The sequence below is a fragment of the Panicum virgatum genome, chromosome 8N (assembly GCF_016808335.1).
Source record: "Panicum virgatum strain AP13 chromosome 8N, P.virgatum_v5, whole genome shotgun sequence".
Lineage (NCBI taxonomy): Eukaryota > Viridiplantae > Streptophyta > Magnoliopsida > Poales > Poaceae > Panicum > Panicum virgatum.
This window is the reverse complement of record NC_053152.1, coordinates 8,170,246-8,177,084: the sequence shown is the minus strand read 5'-3', so window position 1 is coordinate 8,177,084 and position 6,839 is coordinate 8,170,246. Positions and strand designations below refer to the sequence as shown.

Sequence of the window (6,839 nt, the reverse complement as noted above, 5' to 3'; positions counted from 1 at the left end):
TGGCAGATCCTAGACCATTATTATCTCCAGGGTACAGCACAGGCGCAACAAAATATTTGTAGAATGAAGCAGCAAAATTAACTGTTACAACATACGATGGAGTTTGGTGCTGCTGCGTTCGTGTGACTTGGAAGGCAAGGCGCTGGGTCCTCAGACTCCTAATATAATCCTTTTAATGTATGGACACGTGAGGGATGTGTGAGACAAGGTGAAACTCCGGCCCCACTCCTTGCTTGTAGCGACTCGCCAAAGCAGGGCAGTAATAAATGGCCAAACTCTGGAGAGCAGTTAAGTGTTGTATCGATTGCGGCAGGCACTCAAGGGCAAGGCAATGCTGGATAAAAAGCCGCCGAAGCGCAGATAGTTGCCCGATGCCCTCTGGCAGCTCGGCCAGCGCACCACAATATATCAGTTCGAGATCCTCAAGGGAGGTGAGGTGCTGAATCGCGTCAGGCAGCAGCTTCAGATTGTCACACCATTCAATTTGCAGCTTGGTATGGGACGTAAGGTGCCGTATTGACTGAGGGAGGCTAGCGATCATTCGGGTCCAGGAGACGTCCCTGCAGCCGCTGAAGGGAGGTGAGGCTTCGAATGCTATCAGGTACTTGTGTCCGGTCATTGCAGGCATCAGTGCGTAAGGTCTCCAGATAAGTGTGGTGCTGAAGCAATTCCAAGCCAGGTGATGATCCCATCATTCCTTCTAGTTTGAGTTGCTTGAGATGAGGGTCTTCCGAGTGCAGGCTGCTGGAGGTCGACAATTCATCGGCAGGTGTTGGAAGCAGATAAGGGGAGCTACCTGGGGAGAACAGCTGCAAGTTAGTTTTATCTAAACGCAGCTTCTCCAGGGATGGTGGGAAGTATGGCTTCACAGCACTCAGTTGCGGGCAGTCCTCCTCCTGAATTTCTATACTGCTTGTTGTAGTCCACAGCTCCTCTAAACTAGCCATTTTCGACAGTAGAAGGGACTTCAGCGAAGGAAACATCAAAAGTCCTCGCATATGTTTCAAGTTGGGACATTCTGATAGTGTCATACTTGTTAAAGATAGGTACTGACAAGGACCAGTTTGCTTTAACGTTGTGCCTTCACAATAAGAAGAATCATTCTGCTCCATCAACCACCTTGGCAAACAGCAACCTCGGTAACCTTTTATTTGCAAGCTCTCAATTTGCGATGGTGCTTCAAGAGCACTCAACATACCCTGTTCTTGTTCCACATCTAAGGCTAACTCTTCAAATCCTCCATTCAATGACCAATCCAAAACAAGGTTCCTTATGCCATTCTTCTGTTTCAAGCAAGCCTTCTCAGCATCAAATGGATCCTTCAAATACTTAAGGTTTCTAATTTCCAATTTACCACTTAGCCTATCAAGATTGACAAGCTCCGAGATTCTCGCATCATCTTTACCACACCCAACAACAAACAAGCCCAGTTGTGTTAAACGGGTCAGCTCTCCAATACCTGAAGGCATGCAACGCAGTTTCTTGCAATCCTCTATGTCCAAAACTGTGAGTCTTCTCAAGTTACCAATACTTTTAGGCAACTCCAGCAGCTCCCAGCAACCTTGAAGGTTTATACGCTCTAGGGTACCAATCGTAGTAACCCATGGAGGTAGCACAGTCACTTTGGTTTGATAAAGGTCAAGGGTATGCAAGTTGTTGTACTCCCCGGTGCATTCTAACGGCAACTGTGTCAAAGATGAACAACCATATATACGAAGGAATCTTAGGTTACCAATTTCACATAAGGTGCTTGGTACCTCTCTGAATTTTCTACAGGAATACAGATTCAAGGACTGAAGGTCTCGACAATCACCAATTGACCGAGGTAAACTCTCAAGAATAAAAGCATAACTCAGCTCTAGAGTCCGTAACTTCATAAGCATGCCAATAGATTCTGGTAATGTAACAAGACCTCTGCATGTCTTTAAATGAAGTGACTGCAAGTTCCAACAACCTGAGATGGCTTCTGGAAATTTCGTGCAACCAAGGTTACGGATTTCAAGGTATCCGAGATATTCAAACCGTAGTGTGAATTGAGGAAATGGAGTGCTTTTTGTGTAGTCCAGAACAACACTGCGGATACAAGAACTCTTGTTAACTAGTTTATCAAATGTTAGATTACCTCCAGAGAAAAAGAGAGCATGGACCTTGTCAAATGAACCCTTGTCAACCTTCTCTGCACATGAAGTCAACGATATGTATCTGCACCTTTGAGTGCGATTTGCTATCATATTACTTGATAGACAAGTCACCACTTCATGCTGTAGTAAGTGTCGGGTGAGGTCATGAATTAAATCGTGCATCTTGCATACTAGCTGTTTAGTCATCCATTCCTCAGTAGGATCCTGAAGAAAGCCAACTTTTACAAGAGAATCAAAGTAGCCACTTCCGATATCTTCTGGCTGCACTCCATTCATTGAATTGATAAATCTGTGGGCTATCCATTGGGCAATCAAGCGATCTTTGTAGAGTTTAGAGCCCTTTGGGAATATAGAGCAAAGCGTAAAGCATTGCTTTAGCTCATCTGGCAAGTGAATGAAGCTCAATTTCAAGGAAGCGAACACTCTGCCTTTTACACTCTCATCAGTCCATAAGTCACTCCCACCTATGGCTTTCCAGATACTTATTTCCTTTTTTTCATAGAGGATACCTCCAAGTGTTCTGATTGCCAGAGGCACCCCACTACATCTATTCATGATCTCTTTTCCAACTTCTATAAACTCGGAGCCCAAATCCTCCTCTATGCACCCAGAGCTATTTAGAAATAAGCTCCAGCTCTCAGCCTCCGATAACAAGCCCAGCTCAAATATATGCCATGATTTTACAATTTCTGCAACCTTCCGATCACGAGTAGTAAGCAAAATCTTGCTTCCAGGTGCACCACTCTTTAGGTGCACCATGAATTGTTCCCAGTCATGCGTGTCCTGATGCCATGCATCATCCAGAACTAGAAGAAACTTCTTACCCCGTAACTTGTTTGAAATTTCATGGAGCATGTTTTGTTGAGCATGAAGATCAGACTTTTGCCCAATGATAGCTTCAAATAGCTTGCCAATAAGCATGTTGACATCAAATTCTTGAGACACATATACCCAGAATACCATTTCTTTGAAGTGCTTCTTTATCTTGTTGTCATGGCAGATGTGTTTGGCCAAAGTAGTTTTGCCGGACCCACCTAATCCAACGATAGATACTACTGCTCTACCATCACCCCCTTCATTACTTTCTAAAATTTTACTTATGATTTCATCCTTCTCCCGATCCCTTCTGGGTATTTTTGAGTCTTCAACGTTAGATAGCATGGAGAGCTCTCCAGTTGTCCTGGTGTTGCTGCTCCGAACAAGATGATCCATTTGTAAATTCTTCCTTATAATATTGGCATCACTTGCCTGCTTCACAATCTTCTCATATTTCACCTTGATTGCCTTGATCTTACTGGCCACCTTGCATCTGAACAGAAGTGATTTTGGTTTTGCACAGAAGCAGTCTGCTATTGGTTGCTTGTCACCGTCACTGCGTATCTTGAATTTCTCAGCTTCGAGGTCGACTTTATTGAGTAAATCTTCAATATCATAGGCAACATTTCTCAATTCGTTCACCAATGGAAGCTGTGTGCCACTCCCTAGTGCTTTGTCACGAACTACAACCAGCCAGCTACTTATCTCCTCATGTTTGCCCTGGAGCTCACAGAGGTCTTTATCCACACCTGTTATGGTAGCAAACTCACTGGCTATTAGTGAAATTAGCTTGCCACCAGCAGTCTTCAACACTCCAGACGCTAAAGCTGCTTCCACTCCACTCATACTTCAGAGGTTCTCGTTTTGAGCCTTTGTGAGAAAGAAATTAGGAAACAAGCAAATTAATACATTGAGTTTGAGTCTTACAAGCCAATACTAATTCAACAACGTCATTAGTGTGAATGTAGCATTTACTGGTGAACTACCAAATAACTGATGGAAAAAGTTAATTAGCATAGCAATTACCTTCCCTAAAGGGGAGAAGCAACGTCACTTGTTCTTACTACCCGGTGAACTCCTTGAGCGTGTGCAGCGCTAGCGCTCACCGAGGAGACTGAGAACATGATTCGAGTTGGTTACCTATGGAACAAACCAGGGGACAAGGTAAAAAAGACTTGTGCTGGATCGGATCGGGTCAACTGTGTTTTATTAGATCGGAGCAAGTAGTGTACATGTACCTTGATGATCAGCTGCTTTCACCTACTCCATCTCCAACATTGAAATGCAGCAATGGTTGAAACCGCAAAAGGTTTTTTGGGGCTCAATATCCAGCAGATCTGCACACATAAGGTAGGAGCTGCAGCTTAGCTAGATGGTAGAGTGGCCGTTGGTGCTTTCAGCTGGATGCTTGCAGCTTAACTCTTGTACTAATAAAGGAGTTAAGATTTATCACATTAGCATCATGTTACATAAGAATTAAGAAGCTTGTCTATAGGGATCGTTGCATAGATTTGTTACGATCCATAGGGATCGTTTATATGTGAAGATGCAGTGAAATAGATCTACCTTGAATGATGGGGAAAAAAAGTTCAATGGAAGATTATGCTTAGCCTACCATGTACGAACCTATCGAAAGAAGAAGACAAGAGCAGCAACAACTGCAGTGTGACACTTGTGCTGCTGATGGCTGAAAAGAGTAAGATCAAAACTCAATTATAGTTGCTGAAGAAGCCAGGAGAGAATGCACGAAAGCTATGCAATAAAGAACCACACACAACATTAGATCAGAGGAAGTGCAAGTACCTTGTTGATTAGTTCGATCCGATCCCAAGCGCTGCAAGAGGCAGCAGCACTGGTTGAGGTTGAGAGATTTTTGGTTCTGAATACAGACCTTGTGGATCTGAGGTGCATGGTGTTGCTTAGCTAGATGGCAGGGAGACCATTATTATTGCTTATGGGTGTCGGGTACCCCGCGTCTTGGTCTTCACTGTCTAGTAGCTCTAAAAGCAAGGACACAAAATGAAACACTCTTAGTTCAATAATAGAACTAAATGCTTGGCTATTAGTCAAGTTGTAAGAGACTAAGAGCCAATCTATACAATAATGGTCTTTTATTTGTCTATAAGAAATTATTTTATTCCATATTCTCTTTTTTTCCTAGTCCAGTAGTCCTCCTCACATTCATTTAATGTATGGCCTACCACCTGCATATGCTTCCGTTCCCCGCTTGGTGCTTGCATGATACATACTTTCTCCGATTTTTTGGATGTCGTATAAATTCCCCTTTCATACCCAGAGGAAAAGAGGTGATTAAAAACATCATGTCGTATTCTCCCACCATCCCTATTTCTGCAGTAGTGCCGCCTGCCGAACAAGGGTTAATGATTGAATTGGAACAATGATTTAGTGCTTCCATCAAATTATATTAGGACTTGCCTGCCACTTGTGTATATCATTAGCTTGGCTGGCTGGAGACTAATGTTGCTTCTGGTCGTTGGTTACCCCGGGTCTGGTTCTTCGGTCATCTGGCTCTGAACGCAAGGACAGAGCGCTTTATTTAACATCATCCTTTACAGGTGCTTATATTATTCTAAAGCAGAGTGCGTGAGAGAGCAAAGGGGAGAGAAATTATTTTTTATTCACAATATATGGGAGAAGTTCCCAAATTGTAGATAGTGTAAAGAAACATGTACATGCCTGAAAGGATCTAAGGTCGCAGTTACTGTAGGGACACGCTCAAATCATTTTCTAGCCGGTGACAACATGAAAAGATGTCACGTTGAATTTACTATAGGGACAATCAAATCATTTTCTAGCCGGTGGTGGTGGACACTGAACACCTTCAATCACTACTGCACACCTATTATCATAGATTCATAGTAGTATGCCGCTCCGATCAGAAAAGTAAAGGAAACATCGTTACTGCATACAGACCTTCCCGCAAGAAAAACAATCGCAGCTACCGTGTAGCTTCTCCTCTAAAGTTGTGATCTGCCTTGTGATCTTTCATATAATCATATACAATCCGCGCAAAGAGACAATGGAAATGTAAGGAATCGGTGCTCCTAGCCTAAGAAAGGGGTTAATTAGGCAAACTTAAAACATTAACCTATGGCTCAACTAGTTTGCACAAAACTTCAACGAAAATATGCTATCTAAATGTGCAAGTATGGTACTTCTAGTGTGAAATCTGCATCCTAAAAGAGTTTTGGAACCTATACCCAAACCTAGCCAGATGCTACTCTAAGAAAGTAAAGGCACACGAGTTGCAAGTATGAAATGCGAAAATGTAAATAGGGGATGAGGGAAAGTAAACTCTCGACACGATGATTTATCCCTTGTTATCGGTAGGAACTAAACCACCCTAGTCCACGTTGTGGAAACAATCAATCGATAGTATTGGTTCTTCGGCAATCAAGTCTCTTCTAGGCACATCTTGACTTGCCACAAAGGCTATGCTACCAAGGCTCACGCCAAGTTTCCGGTCACCTTGACCCCCCTTCCACTAAGGAGCTTCTCCATGAAGGAAGGGGATCTCCACGTCCCTCGCAAAGCCATCAACGCCACTACACACCAAGCCGGAGGGTCGATGACTTGCTGGCGCGCCACCAAAACTCCAAGGAGCCAGCACACCGAGATACAAATTGTGGTTCACTCTCGAACCAGCACACAAGGCACAACACATTGCTCACTCACTCAAACTTGAGCTATCTAGCACTCTCACTCTCAAAGCATGTCCTAAACCTAAGGATTTGATCAATGGCTCTTGGATGGCTTGGAGATGTTCTTCAATGTGTGTGTGGTCTCCCTGTACTACAGTAACCTCAAATGACCTGGGATGAGGCATATATATAGGCCAAACACTCCGTAGAGCCGTTGCTC

The 6,839-nt window shown here is 43.5% G+C and overlaps 1 pseudogene; it reads right to left on the bottom strand.

Annotated features, from left to right (window-relative positions):
• Nucleotides 1-4,977, bottom strand: LOC120686450 (annotated as a pseudogene).
• Nucleotides 4,978-6,839: the final 1,862 nt, after the last annotated feature.